This window comes from Rousettus aegyptiacus, unplaced genomic scaffold, assembly GCF_014176215.1.
Source record: "Rousettus aegyptiacus isolate mRouAeg1 unplaced genomic scaffold, mRouAeg1.p scaffold_m13_p_8, whole genome shotgun sequence".
In the NCBI taxonomy this organism is placed as follows: domain Eukaryota; kingdom Metazoa; phylum Chordata; class Mammalia; order Chiroptera; family Pteropodidae; genus Rousettus; species Rousettus aegyptiacus.
The window spans coordinates 44,559,349-44,581,712 of record NW_023416311.1 but is presented as its reverse complement, the minus strand read 5'-3'; the positions used below and the strand labels follow the sequence as shown (position 1 = coordinate 44,581,712).

General features: G+C 33.8%; 1 long non-coding RNA gene across 7 annotated transcripts in view; it reads left to right on the top strand.

The window, feature by feature from the left end:
- Positions 1 to 22,364, top strand: part of LOC107506542 — a 310,970-nt gene that overhangs the window by 10,183 nt on the left and 278,423 nt on the right. For 6 of the 7 annotated variants that reach the window (XR_004952354.1, XR_001595954.2, XR_001595952.2 and 3 more), the window contains exon 1: positions 13,180 to 21,341. This is a non-coding gene — a long non-coding RNA (uncharacterized LOC107506542). Of the gene's footprint in view, positions 1 to 13,179; positions 21,342 to 22,364 lie in introns of those variants that run through there. The other variant, XR_001595953.2, reaches the window with a different exon arrangement.

The window sequence follows — 22,364 nt, the reverse complement described above, 5'->3', positions numbered from 1 at the left end:
CTCTTTTAACAGTGACTATCACAGAGCAAAATTCTTAATTTTTATGAAGTCTCATTTTTAAATGTTTTCTCTTATAGGTAATGATTTAGTATGTTTATAGGCTCCTCACCAAACTCTAGGTCATGAATATGTTTCCTATGTTTTCTTTTAAAAGTTTTATAATTTTATGTTTACATTAAGATCTATGATTGATTTATTTATTGATTTGTTTATTTATTTGTTTATTTTAAATGAATTAATTTTTTATGGTGACATTAGTTAACGAAATTCAGTAAGTTTCCGCTGTATACTTTAACAGTAAGCATATATATGTTTACATTGTGTGTTCACCTCCCATAGTTAGATTTCTTTGTCACCACATATTTAACCCCCTTTACCCTGTCTACCTCTCTGTTTTCCCCTCCTCCATACCCTCTGGTAACCACTAGTCTATTGTTTATGACCGTGCTATGATCTATTTAGAATTAGTTTTTGTATAAGATGAGAAGTTTAAGTCAAAGTTTATATATATTTTTTTCTGTGCATTGATTTACAATCGCTACAGTACCATTTGTTGAATAGACTATACTTATTGTATTTCTAATACTTTTGTCAAAAATAAAATTGACACATTTGCGTAGAAATATTTATGAACTTTCTCTTTTGTTGCATTGATTCGTGTGCTATCCCTTCACCAATATCACATTGTCTTTGGTAAGGGTTAAATTTACTTTCTCTGTTTTCTTTTTCACAACTTTTTTTAACTATTCTTGTTTCTTTACTCTTTCATACAAATTTTAGAATCAGTTTGCTCATATCTATAAAATATTATTCTAAGCTTTTGAGTGGTAATTCATTAAATATATAGATAAATTTGGGGATAACTAATATCATTATTATGTTGAATCTTCTAATCCATGATTACGGTTAGAGACCTCTATTGATTTACATTGTCTTTTATTACTTTTATCAGCATTTTTAAGATTTCAATATAGAGTCCCTATCCATGTTTTGTTAGATTTATAGTATTGATATTTAATTTTTATTGCACCTATAAATGATATTATTTTTAATTTAAGTTTCCAATTCTACAGTACTAGTACATTATAGCAGCATCAATTCGTGTGTGCTGACCTTTTACCCTGTGATTTCGTTGAACTCAGTAGTCTAGGAACTTTCTAGATTCCTTGGGATTTTCTGTATAGCTAACCTTGTAGTCTTGAGTAGGGGCATTTGTACTTTTTCCTTTCCTCAGTGTATTTCTCTTTCATTTAATCAGAGTTTTGAGAGGCTCATGAGTCTTGCATTACAAAATTGGACTTCAAGGCATTCCAACATGGTGAGACCTTGGTCAGCTTAATAGATTGGAACTCTGGAAGTTTGTACCTTGAGGGTAAGAGTGAACTGGAAATGGCCCTATCTCCTCAGGGGGGAAGACTTGCTTTGAATTTTTCCACTCTTTGAAAGAGTTAAAGTGTTGTGCTCTTAGTGTTGTACCAGGGGAAAGATCAATTCCTTCATGAAAGAAAATAACATAACCCTAGGTCTCAAATTGTCCCTATTTTATATATATATATATCTATATATATATATATATATATATATATATAAAATAGTTGATATTCAACAGGAGATACCTAAACATACAAGGGAAGAAAATCTGGTCAAAATTTAAGAGAAACAACATATTATATCTAGGTGGTATATAAAACCATAGGTGGTATAAATAATGGAAAAATTAGACACAAACTTTAAAATAACTCTGTTCACTATGTTCAAGGAAAGAAGTAATGAGAATTTTAAAACAGGAATAGAATAATAAAAAGTAATAAATTACATAACTGTAACTGAAAAATATGATATCTAAGTTTATAAATTTAATGGATGATTAAATAGTCAAAGTTAAATGAACAATAATGAATTGAAATGCATTTCAGAAAGAAATATGCAGAACGAAGCATACAAAGAGAGGGAAAATATAGACAATAGAAGAGGACTAGGGGTGTATAAAAATTCTAATATAGGCTTACATTTCTAGGGATCTAGAAGGTAAGGATAGCAATAGGGACAGGAGCAATAGCAAAGAGAGAATTGTTTGTTATTTTCTACGAGGAGTGAAAGATACTAAGCCACAAATTCAAGACATTATGAACAATAAGTAGAACATACATAGTAAAACTGCTAAAACTAATGAAAACCACAAAAGACTAAAAGCAGCCAGAAAAAAAGGATAGCTTATCTAAAAATGTGCAACAATCAGAATATCAGTGGACTTTAACAGAAAGAATAAAAACTGAAGAAAGAGAAATATCTTTAAAGAATTAGAAAAATTCAAAACTTGTAGTATAAAACTTGGTAAATCTTCAGAAATGCAAAAGAATTAAAGACAATTGTATTCGAACAAAAACCTGTAGTTTTTTATTTTTATTTTTATTATTATTTTTTTAAACACCGACTAAACCATTAAAGGGAGAGTTATGGTTCAGGGCTTGTGGAACCTGGGACTCATTATCCTGGGGTCCCTCTTTAAAAGAAAGAATTCAAATCCTGAGTACAAAGTTAGGTTAAAAAGTAAATATTTATTAGAATAAAAAAATTAAAAACAAAGAAATGCTTTTAAGAAACCCAAAAACTTCTATAAATACCCCCAAATCCAAATTATATCTGTTAATTAAATAACTACTAAACATGTCTATAATCCTTCTTTTAAATATTTCTGCATTGCTTTTTTAAGCCGATTTTACCTACTGTTTTATTTGGACCACTAGCTAGTATCAGAAAAATATGTTTGAAATACTCTAAAATATGATTCTCTCTTTTGAGATAAAACATTACACACAAATAAACTCGATGTTTGTAGTACCACTGCATACTTCATAAACATAGGAATTCTGATACATTATTTTTTACACAATTCCTACTAAAAATAAATGTAAATAGTGCATTTATACTGCTCCATTATTGAATGTATTCTTATTAAAAAACCTGTTTATTTTTATTAAGGACCATTTAGAACCTAATCATTTATTTATGATTTTACATGTCAGATGAATCAAAGAATGTCTCACCTACTACTTACTGCCTTTGTACATTATATCTTCTCTTTTTCTTTCTTTTCTTTCCTTTTTGTACTACCACATGCTCGCAATGCTGAGCATCTTCGTGGCACAATGCCAGGTGAATTAGCACAACAGATACTAGGAATATTCCAAGATGGCTGGAAATTATTTAGCTATACACAGAAGTGAAAATGAATCACAAAAATACTTTACTAAGTTTAAGCTAAATGTATATGCAACTCAACTGTCTTAGCTTGTATCCAATCAAGCACTATTTGTTTCAAAGGGAAGTTTAATGGGGAGAAAACATGACTGCAAAGAGGCAGTGGACTTAACTCATTAGCTAAAATATCCTATTGTACAAATTTTATAAAAGCATATAATCATGTGGACACACTGAAAGGAGTGTGTAAAGGTTTTTGAAACTTAAATTTCAGTACCTCTACAGCAAATCAGCTTCTGATAAAGCGTATTCCTTATGCATTAAAAAAACTAACTAACTTGATTTCAGATGAAACTTCAGAGATTCAGGAAAGAATGATGAGACAAAAACTGGTAGCTCTGAGGGGTAATCCAGTGATATTACCATAGAACCAATAAAATTAAGTCAACTGGCACTTAAAATAGTTATAGACTTAAAATATGTGAAAACATACCATGTAAGTCAAGAGGGGAAGAAGTAGAGTTACCATTCCAAGATTCCTGAATTTCTTGGAAAAGGATGTGAATAGCAGGGAACATTAGACTTGGATAAGAACAAGAGCCTTGTTTTAATCTAGTGACTCACTGACAGAATAGTAAAAGAGTTTACAACTACTGAGTTAATAGAGAGTAAAATGGAATACTAAAGACAATCACTCCAAAATTAGGCAAGAAAGGAGAGAAAAAGGAACACAGTGTAAGCAAGACAAATAGAAAACATTTAATAAGATGTAGATTTAATTGCAAATACATCAGCCATGATATTAAATGTAAACCAACTCTCAGATCCCACCAGAAAACTAGGTTAAAACACAACCACTACATGCTGCTTACAAGTGATGTACGTAAAATTTAAGCTATGGAAAGGTGGAAGTGAAAAAGAGTACAAAGAGACATATAATACAAATGTAAACAAGAAAGCTAATCTTGCTAGATTAATATCACACAAAGGCAAGACACATTATTACAGACAGGTTGGGATATTAATATTAATTTCACCAGGAGGGTATAATAGTTCTATATGTGTAAGCTGTATAAAGCAAATATTGACAAAACTAAAAGGAAAAATGGACAAATTATATTCATAGATGGAGATTTCAACATACCTTTCTTCTACCAAATATTTAAGAAACAACACCAATCTCAAAAGAAAAAAAAGGAGAAAGAAACAAAACTCTGAAACAATCTAAAGGGAGAAGACAACTCAGTTTGGCAACCCAGCTTATAAAACTAGCAAATCTTGATATCCACGCCTGACAGGAACATTAAAAGGAAACTTACTGGTCAATCTCACCTATAAACATAAACGCAAAAGTTTTAAACAACATGTTATCAAATCGTATCCAGGAATACATAAAAATGATAGTATGCCATGACTAAGTTGGCTTTATTTTAGGAATGCAAGATTGGCATAATATACGAGAGCCAAGGAATGTAATTCATCACAGTAACAGAGTAAAGAAGAAAACTCATATATTAATATAAACAGATGCGGAAAATGCTTCTGAAAAAATGTTATACATTCATTATGGAAAAAATATAAAACAATGACTAGAAGAACTCTGTTAAAAACATTCTAAAAAACATCGATTTTATTAGTACTGATGGAGCTCCTCCTATTTAATATCGTTCTGCAGGTTAAAGCTAGTAAATTAATACATAATGCATAAATAAAAGATGGGATTGAGAAAAATAAAAATAAAATTCATTATTTATAGTAATGTTTGCATTTCCACATAAAATTAAAATCTACTTGTGAAGTTCCAGAAAATACTTGTTGGGATTTTGTTTATTAGTGCAGTAATTCTTTAAATTCATTTGGAAAAAAATCAGCAGCTTTACAATACTGAATGTTCCAATTTATAAAATATTTTTTCTCTCCATTTATTTAGATCACATTTTATTAGTTCTGCTGATTCTTGCTTTGCATATTTTAAGATAGATAGCAATATTTTCTTGATGAACTGAATTTATCTTTTTGAAATCTTTCTGTTTCCCTAATAGTGCTTTCTCTTAGTAGTTTAATTTCTCTGATAGTAATCTAGCTATGTCAGTTTTTCTTCTGGTTAGTATTTGTAGGGTTTATTTTTTCTTTTCGAATTTTCTGTATCTTTGTTTTAGATATTTCTTATAATAGCATGGGGTTGTAATTTTCTTTATCTAGTCTAATTTTTTTTCTTATCATATTTTTCTTATAAGTAAAGCACTCAGTCAATTTATGTGTAATATAATTGCTTACATATTCTGATTCAAATCTACCACTTTAAAAAGGCATTCTATTTGTCCTGCTTTTTCTATATTCCCATTTCCTTTTTTTTAATCCAGCTTTATTGAGATACAATTGACAGATTGTGTAAGTTTTAAGTTGTATAATGTGATGATTTGATATATGTATATATGCAGAGAGAAATGATTAACACAATAAAGTTAGATAACACATAATTGCAAACCATATGTCAGACAAGGGGGTTAATATCCAAAATATTTAAGAAACTTATACAACTCAATAGCAAAAAATAAATAAACCCCAAATAGTCTGATTAAAAATTGGGCTAAGAACCTGAATAGAGATTTTTCAAAGATACATAAATGACCAACAGGCACATGAAAAGATGCTCGGCATCAGTAGTCATGAGAGAAATGCAAATTAAAACCACAATGAAATACCAACTCACACCTATTAAATGGCTGTTATCAAAAAATACAAGGGACAACAAATGCTGGCGAGGATGGGAAGAAAATGGAACTCTTCTATACCATTGGTGGGAATGTAAATTCATGCAGCCATTGTGGAAGAGTATGAAAATTCCTAAGAAACGTAAAAATAGAAGCATTACATACAATCCAGCAATTCTACTTCTGGGTATTTAACTGAAAGAGATGAGAACACCGACTTGAAAAGATATAGACACCCCTCATGTTTATTGCAGCATTATTTATGATAGCCAAGATACGAAAACAATCTAAGTGTTTATGTGTGAATGAGTGGATAAACAAGATGTGGCACGCGCGCACGCGCACGCGCGCACACACACACACACACACACACACTGAAATATTATTTAGCCATAGGAAAAAAATGCCATTTGAGACAACATGGATGGACCTTGAGGGCATTATGCTAAGTGAAATAAATCAGACAGGGAAAGACAAATTCTATATGACCTCACTTTAATGTAGAATCTAAAACAAAAAAACAAACAAATAAAACTCAAACTTATAGACACAGAGAATATATTGGTGGTTGCCAGAGATGGGGCATGAGGTATGGGTAAAACAGGTAAAGGTGGTCAAAAGGTACAAACTTTCAGTTATAAGATAAATAAATCATGGTGATATAATGTACAGCATGGTGACTATAATTAATAATACTGTATTGCATATTAGCAAGTTGCTAAGAGAGTACTCCCTAAAAGTTCTCATCCAAGAAAAAAATGTTACTATTGTGATGGATGTTATCTAGACATTGTGGCAATCATTTTGCAATATATACACATATTAAATCATGTTGTATACCTGAGACTACTATAATATATATGTCAGTTGTACCTCAATAAAAAAAAAAAAAAAGAAGAAGAAGAGGAGATCAAGTCACAGATGCATGCATAGGAAAAACCATGTAAAGAGACAGGGAAAAGACGACCAACCTTAAGCCAAGGAGAGAGGCTTTGGAAGGACCCATGCCTGCCGACACCTTGATCTTGGACTTATATTCTAAAGAACTGTGAGAAAATAAATATCTGTTGGTTAAGCCTAAGTAAATTAGTAAGTAAATAACATTAATGCTTTTTTCCTTAAGGTAGGTATCAATCTAGTGGAAGAATTTAAGAATATGCCACAACTCACATATTATTAGTGTTAATTGCCAGCTACCTAACCAGAAAACAACAACAACAACAACAACAAAATGTAGCCCTTATATTCACACAATTGAAATTCTGATATAGGAGCAGTAAGTCTGTTGAGAGCCCAAGAGGTAATAAATTCAGTTCACGGATATTTTCTGCATATAACATGACCCTTGGTGTTGACCCTGAAGTGAAATATAGTCGAAAATTGGGGAAAAATCAGTTGCAATAGTTATAAAATATTTATTTATTATTCTATAGTTACTAAGAAATTAGAGGCTGTTTTTCTCATTATTGTATCTCTAAAATGGCAAATCCCCACAAATGTTCTCGGACTAAGTAGAGAAGCACCAAAATAGGACTCAGGTGGCGTGAGGTTCTTCCTGTGTCAATGCTAGTTTTCTATGCCTTGCACCTGATCCCCAATCTTCATTTTTGGAATACAATTATAAGAAGAATCTCAGCACAAAAACTGCTCTGGGAATTCTGGGAGACAGTCTGACATGTTTTTAGTAGTTTGGGATCCCTGTACAATCATCCCCTTGCCAACCTGGCCATGGAAGTCCGTGGGTGGAATGGATGAGGAGGGTGTGGTCTGGGAGACATTGTGAGCGAGAAAGAAGATAGTGGAGGAATGTTCACCCTGGGTTTCAGTGTAGCCTGTAAGAACAGGCAAAGATCTGTGGCAAAGCTCTTTTTTATTTTGAGAGAATTAGTTTACTCATCAGAAACTAAATCAATCAGGTTCCAGGATGCTAAGGGAACTCAAGCGGTTTACAGTTGGTAGATTAGTGGAAATTTTATAGCAGTATAGATCATAGAATGTCTTATTTGTCTTTGTATTACCTATGTCTGAAATACAAGAAGCACTCAATAATGTTTGTAGAAAGGAGAGAAAGAGAGAAGGAAAAGCAGGGTACCATTTGTAGGTTTACCCCCAAATGTTTCAAGCGAATTAAAGAAAGGGAAATTTAAATAAAGATCAAATTAGAGGTGGAATGAAATATGTATTTGTTATCTGTGGGATACATGGCTGGAAATATCTTTTCCGAGCAAAGGGCAGAAGTGCATCACTGAATGTGTTTGTAACTGGAAATGTCAAAGCTTCTTTCAGAATAAATGTAGACAATTTGTAGCTTTGAGTCTGGTTATTCTTTTTTACTAACATTATTTATAATTTAAGTGGGAGTTATCACTGAGACCATCCTGGAAAGTGATATGTTCAAAAGGGTATTTACAATTCCCATTGGGAGTTGATATACCAAATATTGTCCAAATCTATATTCCAACAAATCTAAATTTAAAGTATCTTCAGAATCACAATTGTTTTTTTTTTTTTTGGGGGGGGGATGAGGTTGTTGAGAATGGCAAAATTCTCAACAATTATACCATTTTCATGAGTTTTACCCCAAAGGTATGTACAAATATAGCTATATGTGTTATTCTGCAAAGCCGAAATCATTGTTAATGGGCTGTATATATTACCTGACATTATTAAACTCAATGAGAAAGTTGTTAATTAATCAAGCTGTTAAATTCATGGAGAAATGTTACATGCTCCTTTTTTTAAAGTCTTGAAAACATGGCTCCAAGAGTCCACATTTACTTATGTGGGCTCTCTAATTCATGGAAATGAGGTGTACAAGTATTTAAAAACAGCTAGAAATTTAGAATATGATGGTTCAAAAACAAGAAAAATCAAATTACAAGCAGACAATAGAAGCATATTTATGGTTCTGATTTTAATTTTTTTTAAAAGAAAATTTTATTTACATATAGTAGAATCATGTAATGGACTTATTTAGTTTATGTGGTTGGCATCTTACCTTTTTCAAAATAGTTTTGACTGAATGGTTTTGTCACTGTGACAACCATGGTTCATCTGCATCTCTGTCATGAACTGTGGTGGACAGACGACCTCCTAAATCATGATGGTTTATTTGATATCAGATGTATTAGTCACTATGATGCTAAAGGAATGAAGTGAGGCAGAGGGAGGTTGTATGGGCCATGAATTTATTTGTTAATATTATCTCCATACCTGAGCATGATGTTCAACATAGTTGAAATAATGAAAGAATCCTTTAATAAGAACACACATGAATAAATGCGAAGGAAAAGATAGAGGTAGGCTAGGCTGACATTAGACATTCAGCTGGGAAAAAAGCCATGGTCTTCAAGGAATTTGAAATTTTTCAGTAATAATATAGGCAAGTGGAAGACATCTTGATTTTGGCTGCTGATCTGAGTTTGGTAAATGGCATTTTTTATAAGTTCAGGGAGGCTGGCAAGCCTCACTGCAGAGGATTTGCCCATCAGTCTCTTTATGACTCTAGAAGTATAAGGTGGTGAAGCCTGGAATGGAGGAAAAAGATGTTGGCAAGAGCAAGGCAGGGTTCCATTTTTTTAAAGACTCAATTATTTTATCATTTCTTAATGTGCTGTAAAATTCAAATATTGTAACATTATATAGTAACATTAAATTCATCTCACAAGGTTATTGTTTCATGAATGTTCACAAAAAAAAACAAACAAAAAAATCCATATAAAAAGATCTATCTCAATAAACAGAATATTACCAGCACTCTTAATAATTCCTTTTTGTGCCCATTTCAAGTTCTTATTTATCCCTCCTGGTCAGCGTAACTACTATCATGACTTTTTAACACTTTTCTATAGTACTTTGCCTGTATTATAGGTTATAAAAACGAAGTCATACAGTAAGCGCTCTTTTATATTTGCCTTTTTTTTTCTTATTTCATTTGTGAGATTTGCCCATGTTATTTCATACTGTGTTTTGTTGATTCTTACTGATATATAGTAATCCATTATGTGTATCTAACATTTTTTATATATCCATTCTATTTGAATTATTTCTAGCTTTTGGCTATCACAAATAGTGTTTCTAAGAACATTATTATGAAGATCTTTTAGTGAACATATGTGCACATTTCTTTTGGGTATGTAGCTAGGAGTGGAATTCTTGAATCATGGTTGTGTTTATGCTCCTTTTTAATAGTTACTGTCAAACATCTTTGTGTAAATTCCCAATTTTTGAAAGGGAATCTTCTGTAGTTATAGTATAAGAAAATGGGGACCCAAACATAGGCTGAACTATGAGACTGGTTGAACACCTACCTTCACAGGGATCAGAAACTCATACGTCAATGTCAGTTAGCACATTGGGAAGTACTGTGGGAAGATAGGGCTAAACTTGAGAAACAGTAGATTATACAATAGCAGACATGAGGAAACTGCATTCTAAATCTCATAGTAGTGATGACATAGACTGCAAAAGGGAATTCCAGTGGTCAGTACCTTGGCCGATTCACTGTGTGGTATATTAACTGAGCTCCCCAGTCATACACAAACTAAAACTCAGAAGTAGTATTTACCCATTGGTATCAATGTTGCATATATTATCTTAAAGAATTCTTCAATATAAGTATTATCAGCCAAATAGATAAGGAGATGGGGCTCAGAGAGGTTAAATAATTTTCACAAGATGATAAATGGTAGAGATGCATTTTTTTTTCTTTAGGTTTTCCTTTTTTAAAAAGTCAGTTTTATTGAGGTATAATTTAGACACATAAATCACTCCTTCTGAGTGTATGATTTGATAACAAATTTTGCCAAAAACACAGTTATGTAACAACAACTGCAATCAAGATATAAACCATTTCTGTTACTCCAGAAAGTACCTTTATGCCCCTGTATAGTAAATCTTTCTCTTCATCCCCAGTTCTTGGTGACCCCTAAGCTGTTTTTTGTTCCAAAATGTTGCCTTTTTCTGAATGTCATATAAATGGGATTATATAGCATACTTTTTATATCATTTCCTTCACTTAGTGTAATGCTTTTGGGGTTTATTCATGTATCAGGAGTTCATTCCTTTTTGTTGTAGAGTAGTATCCTATTCTATGGATTTTGATTATCCATTTACCAGTTGATGGATATTGAAATTGTCCTTAGTTTTTGGCAATTATGGATAAAACTTCAACAAACCTGTATGAATTTGCATCTGGGTCTGTGTAAGGACAAAAATTATTATGTAACTAGGGTAAATACCTATGAGTAGGATTACTAGATCATTTAATTAGCATATCTGTAAATTTTTAAGGAATTGGCAAACTGTTTCCAATAGTTGTATTATTTTTGCATTCCTACCAGCAGTTTATGAGATTTTTCAGTTGCTTCAAATCCTTGCAAGAACTTGGTATTGTCAGTCTTTTTGGTTTTAGCCTTTCCAGTGGGATCTTACTGTGGCTTTATTTTGCATCTCCTTAATGCTTAATGATTCTAAATCATCTTTTCATGATCTTGTGTTCAATTCGTCAGTGAAATGTCTGTTCAAGTATTTTATTTGTTTTTAAATTGGGTTGTTTGTTTTCTTATTGTTTCAAACTTCTTTGTACATTCTGGGTACAAGTCTTCTATTGTTTACATATTTTGTAAATATTTTTTTCCCAATTATAGCTTGTATTTTCATTTTCTTAACATTATCATCTGAAGAGTGACTTTTAATTTTTTTTAGTATTATTTAATTTATTGGAGTGACATCGGTTAATAAAATCATAAAGGTTTCAAGTGTATAATTCAATAATATGTCACGTGCATCACATTGTGTGTTCACCAACCATAATAAATTTCCTTCCGTCACCATATATTTGACTCCCTTTACCCTTATCTACCACCCCATCCCCTTCTTCCCTTTAATAACCACTAAAATATTGTTCATGTCCATAAGTCTCTGCTCGTTTGGCATGTTCATTTGTTGCTTTCAGTTTCATATCCCACATATGAGTGAAATTATATGGTTCTCGACTTTTTCTGCCTGTCTTATTTTGCTAAGCATGATAATTTCAGGATCTTTCTATGTTGTTGCAAATGGCAGTATTTCATCTTATGTTTGAGTAATATTCTATTGTAGATATGTACCACAACTTCTTTATCCAATCATCTATCGAAAGGCACTTCAGTTGTTTCTATGTCTTTGCCATTATGAATAGTGCTGCTTTGAACATCGGGGTACATGTATCTTTGTGAATAAATGTTTTCAAATTTTTTGGATAGAGACCCAGAAGAGGGATTGCTGGGTCATATTTTTAACTACCTCACACCTGTTTGAATGGCTATTGTTAATGAGACAAGTAATAACAAGTGTTAGAGAAGTTGTGTGGAAAAGGAACCCTCACACACTACTGGCGGGATATAAATTGGTACAGCCACTATAGAAAATAGTATGGAGATTCCTCACATAATGTTTATAAAGTCCAATTTCTTAGTTTTTTTTTTTTTATTTTATGATTCACGCTAAGAAATTTTAACCGAAAGTCAAAGGCTTCGTGTTTTCTTCTAGAAGTTTTATAGATTTAGTTTTTATATATGGGCTTGTAATCCTTTTGGAGTTCCTTTTTGTATGTGGTTAAAGGTAATAGTTAAGGTTTATTCTTTTCAAATGACTGTCCAGTTATTTAATCCCACTGTAGCTTTATCTTAAACATGGACTTGGCACTTATTAATTTCCCATAATATAGCAGAGACAAGCCTGTAACTTTCAGTGAAACTCTAATGGAGTAATACTTACAGCTACTGCACAGACCTGTGCAAGGGACCTCAGAGAATGAATTTCCTATCTTATTCCCGGTGGCTCTATGTGATTGGTGCAGCTCACTAACCATCATCATAAATGTACCAGCTACTTCCACACTCAGTAGTTCATACTAAATTAACCCCATTCCCTGAGAAGAAAGCTAGTTTCTCCTTACCTCTTTTTAAGACTTTGTTTCTCATATCCTTCCCAGAATGTTGGCTGTGAGAATATCCATTCCCTGTTGGGTAAACCATTCGCTTAAAGTGTTCTGGTTAGTTTACAGGCTGATGAAGCAATTATATAGTCTTCATAAGTACATTTCTCAAAATCTGGGTTATTTAGTCTCAGCCTTGTGGTACTATGAACATGTTTTAGTGAATTTAATTTTGAAATTAATAGATAATAAAGGAAGTAGAAAATTCTCTGGGTACTTTCATTATATATATATATATTATATTATATTATATTATATGTAATATATATATATGTGTGAGTTTTGTTGATTTGAAGGATTTGAAGGGAGAGTAAACTGAGATATTTAGGCGATGAGGGGTCTACACCTTTTTCAAGTTAAGGGAAGATGCACTCTTCATGTGGAATACCTGGATTGGTAATATATGCAGTATTCATACAGACTCATTCTTCTATCTCTGTTCCCTATCTTTGGCAGGGGAGAAGAGGCCAATGCCCTCCTCTGCATTACACGTATGGCTCTTTCTTCTAGCAGGATTCACATATTATAAGGGAAACTTGAGGGCAAATGTCATTTCTGTAAGCCTGAGTACTCCTATAATGGGAATGTGACATTTAAGGAATAAAGAAGGAAGTGATAGTTGGGAGACTCAGATTCCTCATTTGAGCAGCATAAATAGTGGTTAACATATGGCCTTTGGCATTAGAAGCTCTTGGTTTTAATTGGTGTTAATTCTGGCTCCACTAGTTACTAGCTGAATAAGTTGAGTAACTTGTTTAGCTAGTTGAGTAACTGGTGGAGTAACCTTGTAAGAAAAGTTAGTTATCTTCTGAGTTTCCTTTCCTAAACTATGAGAATTTATTATGATAGTATGAATCAAGAAGGTCTAGCAAGTGACATAACAAGATGGTGGTAGTGACGTGGTCTGCCCATAATGCACTTGTAGAGGTACATTGTCTATGGAGAATTAAAAAGAATAATAATACCTACTAAAATTTGGGTTATAGTTTATTGTCACTGTGTACCATCAGTTATAAACAGTTTGAGTAACAAAATACACCAACCTACCAAATAACCTATTTACATAATTTGTACCATGGTATACCACTGGATAGTTAGAAGATATGAGTCTCTCCTGCAGGAGGTATTTGTATGTGCACATGCTTTCTTGGAAGGCCACTGAGGTTGTATGGTAAGGCAGTCTCAGCCCTAGCCTCTCGGTTTTCTGTATGGGTGTGTGTGTAGAAATAAAGTTACAGAAAACCTCTTTTCTTTCCTATGAAGACACGGACCAGAACTGTAGATTAATTTCCGAGCTTTGGGCCCTTCAAAAACTTCATAGAATAATTCATGATCAAAATAAATTGAATTTACGATTATCTTTTGATAAAAACAATCTGATATCAATAATTATAATATTACAAGTCTACCTTCTGAAGGAATAACATTGTTCATCTTCATCATTCTATTGAGAACAGAAGGATTTGTGTACCTCCCAGAAAAAAAAAAACCAATTAGCTCAAAAAGAAGTGTTCACTATTAAGCAATTAAAATAAGTACTTGCTGAAGGTTACTTTGTGTCTTCCTTTGTGAATGCGATTCAAAGGCGTAATTAGCTCCGAGAGGAAGCAATGTGGTTATCACTCAGAAGAGCTCTTATATTAATCTTTTAGTAGATGAAATATTTTTTCTTTCCTTGCTTTTCACCCTGCAGACAGAATGGATTCAAATAGACCTTAATTTTTAACTTTTCCTTCCTTTCATTTCCATGGATCTGGACTGGGATTGAATAAAGGCTGATGTTCATGATTTTTCTTCTCTTAAGGAGAAAGTTTAATTTTTTCTGTTTAATTTATTGGCAAGTCGATTGTACCTACATGAATTCTGTAGCAAAGCAAAAACAAAACAAAACAAACAAAACAACCCATTTAGTTGTTTTTCTCCCCTTTGGTTGCATGTGCAATCAATTGCGTAAAGATCTCAATATCAAAAGAAAAATCAAAAGTAATTTATAATTTTTTGGTGTAGTATTCTTTTTCCTCTAGGCACCAAAGCACTGGTATTACTCCTACACAGTGCTGATGTAACATTATATTTTCTAAACCTAAGTAGATGTCTGGTGGTTCAGGTAAAGGCATGAGTGTTAGACTTTATTTTTCTTGATAATAGCAAAATGAAAATGACTTAAAATCTCCAGTGGACTCTTGATTGCAAGAAATGAGAACTTACAAGTTTGTTGCAGGCATAGCTATTTTGATAATCCCTATTTATGTTATCAGAAATTATTTTTACTTTCCAACACTCTGCCATTGGGACATTTAAGCCTAAACTTATCTATTTCTCTAGCCTAATCCCCTTGGGGAAAAAATCCCCTAATTTGACACTAACTTCAAGTCTTCAGTGATAATTTTAGTGGCTTCAGTGCATTCTCACAGATATAGGCATTAAGGGCTGCAGACCCTAGATTTCTGCTCTAGTCACTAGCTAAATGCCTATTAGACTGTGTTCAACCACACTACTAGAGGAGTGAGAATCTAAACAGGCTTCTTTGTCAGTTAGTCTCACATATTTATTTGAGTGAAAATTCACCACTACTTTCCCATTTAATTCAATTTTTGATTTCATTCTTTCTAGAACAGAAATTTATTTTCATCTTTGGAGTATTATAACATAGAAGGAATAAAACATTTTAAATTGAGTGTTTACTAGCTCTCAAAAGTAATTAAAGGGAACAAAACATTTTATAAGTGCACAACCAGACCAAGCCTTATCAACATATTTGAAACAAATATAAGGTTTCCATGATTTGTCTACCCCTAAAGTTTTCTTACTAATCTACTAAGGATATAAGCAATGAGAACAAAGTAACTTTGCCTTTCTAATTTTTCTTTATATTATTTCAAAGAAATAATGAAAGAGGTGCAACCAGTCATCTCATAAACGACAGTTTCTCAGAGAATGAGCCTAAATATTTATGTTCCTAGATGATACTGCTGTGTGGATAAAGGGAAAATATAGCACTGTTCTTGTTTTGAGGGTACCACACTCTGCATCCAGGATGACTTTCCAGAATAGTAAGAATTTACTCTTATCCTTTCCTTACCAAATCTGGAAGTAAAACTGGAAAACACTGTTTTTAGATATCAGATTATTTTTAGGGCATCAAGCATTCAAGAAAGAAGCACATTTTAGTATTCTATTATCTTATTTGGTTTTACAGAAAAAAGAAAACAGATTTAAATAGATTTTCTTTTAATTTCTTTTTGCTCTACCTAGATCAGTTGCTCTCCGAGGGTGTATTAGTTACCTGTTTCTGTGTAAGAGATTAGCATAAACTTGGCCATTTAAAATCCCATACATGTCTTCTCTCATTGGATCTCTGGGTCAGGAACCGAGGCATGACTTCACTGGGTTCTCTGCTCAGCATATCACGAGGCTGCCATCAAGGTGTTGCCCAAGGCTGAGGCATCATCTGATGGTGTGAGTGGAGAAGGAGCCATTATCAAGCTCTTATATCAGAATTCAGGTTCTTATGGGTTGTTGGAGTAAATGCTTATAGTTTCCAGCTGACTGTTGGCCTAGTGGCTGCCCACAATTACTTGTCATATGGTAGCTCGCATCATCAAAGTGTGCAAGGCAAGAAAGTCAATAGAGAGAGTCAGCTAGCAGGAGGGAAGCGTCTCATATAACCTAATCACAGAAGAGATACTCCTTCAATATTATTGCATCTGCTAGTTAGAAGCTCAAGTGGAGGAGACTACACAAGGGTATAAATACCAGCAGGAGGTCTTTTTAGAGATTGCCTACCACAAAGGAATTTTCTGTTTACCGCATTCATCTATCCATTCTGCCTGCTTTTATTCATTAGTCCAACAGATATTGATTTTAGACACTACTGTAGTTAGCCAAGATTCAGCTAACAGTGAAAGGGAAAAAAATGTTGCTGTTCTTATGGAGCTGATGGTGTAGTAGGAGGTATAGATAGTAAGGTAGGAAACAAATAAAAAATTGACACGGTTACAGGTAGTTATAAGAGCTATGAAGGTAAGATGGGAAATGATAGGCATGGAAATACCACATTTGATGGATATGAGGTAAGATTCTTTAAGAAATTGTAATTTGAGCAGACATGGATATTTGAAAGTAGGGCATTCCAGGCAGAGGGAAAATCAAACATGAAGTTCCTGGGATAGGAATTAGCTTGGAATATTTTGGAAACAGCAATAGGCTAGTGTGGGTAGAGGAAAATGAATGAGGAAGAGATGAAATCATAGGATGTAATGCCCAGGTCATTAGAACTTCAGAAGGCATGGAAAGAATTTTAAATTTATTTGGAATGTAATGGGAAGCCACTGGAGAATTTTGTATTAGAGAATGTACTAATTAAGGCAATTCTAGCTACTGTCACAAATTAAAAAAATATACAAAGGGGCAATTCAGAGACCCAACGTTATTCTATTTGGAAGCAAGTTTAATGTTTGTTGCATCAAGCGAGCAGAAGGAGACAGAGCATGGGGAATCATATATGTGAGTGTTTGGGGGTTACACTTGACAGGGGCAAATATTACCCATATTTCACTAGCTAAAAGGAGTTGTATGTCAAAACTTAACTGCAAAGGAAAGTATAAAATGCACTCTAGCTTTGAAAGCAAGAAAAAAAGAAACCCTAGATTTTTGAACAAGTAGTTTTCTCTGCTATGGAGCATGAGATAATTTTGAAAAGCTCACGTTAGCCTTCACATGGCAGGAAAGAATAGAAGGTGGAAGTCCAACAAATAGATAACTGTTAAATAGTAGTACGACCAGAAAATGATGGCTTCTAGACTAGAGAGTTCAGAGTGGGGGTAGGGAGAAACTGTTGGACTCAGGATATATTTTGAAGATTTGGTCAAGAAGAGTTGCTGATGGGTTAGATTCTGGATGATGAGAAGAATGAAAAATTAAAGATTACTCTTAAGTTTTAGCATTATCGAATGGATAAAGCATAGTGCCAGTTCCTGAAATGAGAAAGACATGAAGATGCTCAGTTTCGAGGTTCAGGTGTGAGAAATCGAGAACAATCTTTTTAAACTTCCTACCAAATATTTAAATATCAAATCGGTATTTATACAAATGAATTTGGAACTCAGAGAAGTGATGGTTATATATAGGTGGAAGTCATCAGTATATCTAGAGCTCACTATGTATACTCCAGTATTTAATACAATGTCCACTTCATAGCAGAAACTCAAAAATTTGTTGGCTAAATGCCCACAACCATGTCATTTAAAAAATGTAGCTAATCTAGTTGTTTTCTTATTATACGTCACCTGACATTAATAAGAGACCAGCCTAGGATGTTAGGGCCAATGACAGCATTGGCTCTTCTTGATAAATTTAACAGAGAAGGACCCCAACAGTGTTTAGTCAGTCCTTAAATTTCTGACTCTAATCTTCAAGAGCTATAAGCAGTCCCTTAAGAGAAAAGAATGAATAACGATGTAGCCTCCACATCTCTAAAGCTGTACACAATCTTAATGATCTTAAGGCAGGCCTGCTGGTCTTCTCCTCTGTTAACTACTTGGCCATCCTTTCTTTTCCATGTTCCAGATGAGAAGAGCTTAGCGGCAATAGTAACTCTAAGCTGCGATGAAAATCTAGTCAGTATATACTAAGGTATCCTCTATTCCTTACACCTTCCATGTATATCTCCAAGTGCTAGGGACTCAATCAGGCACACGAAAGAGAAAAACTGAGGAAAAGAACATAATGGTGTTGCAGCAGACCATTACGTACACACACACAAACTTAATAGACATTATGAATCTGCTGTTTATCAAAATCATTTTAAAAGGCACAATTTTACAGCTCATATTACTTTTCTGAAATAGGAACTGTGCCGATTTTGTTCAGCATCAAATCCCTGGTACTTAGTAATGTACCTGGAATATAGTAGTCGTCTTTAAATACTGTTGAATGAATGAAAGGTATACTTACTATGCCACAGAATCTGTACTAAGTGCTTTATAGGGAATATATTCTCAATGCTGTCAATGACTCTGTTATTCCTGTGCTCGTTATCAATTCATTGTCTCAGCTCTAAATTTAGCCATCACTTCTGCACCATGAAAATGAATCTGGGCCCTTTAAATAGTTTTTATTTGCCAGCTGGCATGATTTTAAGGTTTATCAGTAGAAGTGCTGATAAAGGGATTTCCCTTCTTGATTCCGGTGTGTTCACTAGGTAGTTTCCTGGAACTTGTTCAGCTTCTTCAGCACCTGGTGGCCCTCAGTTTCCCCTGGCTCTCCCCTCAGCCTGTTTTATAGTGGAGTGTCCTCACTGAGACACCTCCTCATAAACGACTTTCCTTGGGACCCTAGAGGGTAATGTAAGTTTTTGGTAAGTTGCAGATGGTGAAGTTTCAGCAAGTTCCACCAGTGAGGGACCATAGTAGCTTCTCTGCTATCCAGTGAGCCATGGATGTGTCTTCTCTGAGGTCTGGATCTCAGCCCAGGGGCAGCTGATGCCTTGGGTGCTCAATTACAGCCCAAAGACTGTTTGTTATAACTACTATTTCTGTATTCTTCAGAGCAGAGGTCCCCAACATCTGAGCCACGGACCAGTACCTGTCTGTGGCTTGTTAGAAACTGGCCACACAGCAGGAGGTCAGCAGCAGGGCAAGCAAGCAAAGTTTTATCTGTATTTGCAGCCGCTCCCCAGCACTAGCATCACCACCTCAGCTCTGCCTCAGATCATCGGGCATTAGATTCTCATAGGAGCCCCGATCCCTGGTGCCAAAATGGTTGAGGACTGCTGCTTTAGAGTCCTTATTCCTTTGATTAACCAATTTCTCTTTACTCTAATCCCCCCTATAGTCAATTCTTTATTTGAAACTCTCCCCCATTCAAATTATTATAGAATTCCTCTCTCCTGCTTGAACACTAACTGATAGGATTATCTTTATTTTATAAATGAAAGTTGTCAAAAAGCAGTATAACTTTATGCAAGTTCACACAGCTAGCAAGAAAAGAACTGGAGTCTGAATCCAAGCAGTGTGAATTCAGAGCCTATGCACCTCACCACTACATGAAGTGCCTCTTATGTATAAATATACTGAATATATTGTATTCCAGGAAGTTACCAATTGTGTGATATGAAGCACCTTTTTGATTTGTTCTAAAGGGATGACATATACACCACATGTGTACTGACTAGAACTTTATGATTCCATAGCCTTCCATCACATATTATATTCTGTACTGCTCACTAACTGTAATTCTAGGATTCTTTATCTTTTCAATGAAACGGTACTATAAAATTATTTAAATATTTTCCTTAGTCAACCCCACCTAATCATGCTAATTTCTCCACCTAAGTCTTCTCTCGTTTTATTACATAAATGTGTATTCTGTGGGGAAGATTTCTATGCCCGCATTAATTTCTGTGCATCTATTACCCAGTTATACAGGTTGCAGGTAACTTTTCGAGTGTTTATTCACACCATACTTAGAATTAACCATATAACCCCATCACCAATGATAACACATCTGAACATAGATAATATGCTAGTTGTGACTTTTCAATACCTTATTGCACTCCATATCTAGTCTAATGTAAAAAAAGAAAAAAGCTAAATATTTAAAGAAATCAGAACTAAAGGCTAGAAACTCTAATTAGAGTTGATGATTAGAGGAAGAGAGGAGAGAATGATCTCTCTGTGTTAGGAATGGATAGTCTTGATTTTCTCCTCAACCTTTCTAGAACTGTTTATTTGAAAAGGTAAAAACTTCATGAGAATTTGTGTTTCTCTATTTCCTAATTTTCATTGCTTCTTTATATTTTATTTTCCAAAAACACTGAATAAAAATTAAGCTAATAAATCAATCATCTCTCCGACTCTCAAAAACAAACAAACAAACAAACAAAAAAACAAATCAACAGTTTCAGTCCTGTAATTTAGAGCTTTGCATACCTCCTCTGGAAACTTACAGGTTTAAAAAAATTTTTTTTTCAGTCACAAAATAATTTACTGGTTTTAAGAGACATAACTGAATTCTAAACTTTACCTTAGCGTAGCAGTGTGAATGAGTAAGCAGTGTTCTCACCTGATAGCCAAGCAAACACAGCATCTGCAACTGTGTGACTTGGCTCTGAAATTCATTGTTGTTACCATCATTATATCTCCAGCGTGACAGCTTTAGTTTTCTGAAAAGGATTTAATTGGTTAAAAAAAAAAGTTTCCTGTCCATTTCCAATGAGCAAGCTGCCTGTTTTGTTCTTTCTCTCAGGGGGGAGGATGAAAGTCAAGGCAAGGAGTGCTCCCGAAGACATTTTGAGGCCCTGTGGAGTAGAGATGCCCCTTTTGACCTTTTCATCAGTCTTTTTATTCCCCACAGAAAGATTCCAGAAAGACAACCTGGGAAGCTTACGTGATGCAGAACTGAGTTTCTGTGGTAAGTTATATGTGATATCAGAAACAGAATTCATGGTAAGTGGATCGTCTCTTGTTTGTGATATTTTTGAATGTAATTTTAAAGATCTCTTGGTGATTGCATTTATTTTTTGTAGTAGATATGTGTGTATTCCAAGCATATGTTTATATGTGAGTATAAAGTGTGTGTGTTCTGCATTAGTTTATGCTTCGATAAACACAAAATGACTCTTTGAGGTGCTGCTTCAATCATGGGTCCCTATATAGTGGTTATTTTGATTTTTTTCTTAACTATGCCCAATGGATATTACTTTTATCTATTTTTCTATGAATAAATCCATGTTAGTGATGAGAGGGATTTTTTTTTCCATTTTATCTTCTTTCAGTTAATTTTAACTTCATTATTAAGATGAATTGTAATGATGTTTAAAACCCCAGAGGCAAACTGGCTTCATTTGATTTCTTCTGGTAGATGAAAAAAACCTGTTAACAATTCTAATCTTCTATGAAGTGTGCCCTGTGCTTTGTGCTTACTTTTAATGTGCCTTTCGAAATAGAATTGATTTGATTCTTTTTAAAAAATATATAAAATAATATTTAATAAGGGAAGGGATATTCATTTTGTTTTTTTCTTTTTGGGGTATGAGCAACTGACATGGTAAAAATAATCTTACCATATTAACCAGTTGAAAGTAAAACAGTATTGTTTTTAATTAGTTTGAGTTTCCACAAAGTATTTACCTCAAGGTACAACTAGTTTGACATGTGCTATATCAGGAGAAGAACTCCTTCTTGCCATTCCAAGAAGTCTGTTCTCTGGTCAGGCCTTCTGGTCTCCCAAACAAAAATGGGTGCAAGTAACAAATACTATCTGGAGTTCACTCAAAGGAAAACATGTTATAGATGTATCAAATGTCAATTTCTGGTGGAATTTCAGGTACCTTCATGAATAAAATGACACAGTTTCATGAATTATGTAGCTCTTTGTAATATTAACTTTATTTCATGCCAAGGAATTGGTCATTTTTTTTTGCCAAGCTTCCTGTTTAGGCCTTGGGGACAGAGTCATCTGGATATTAG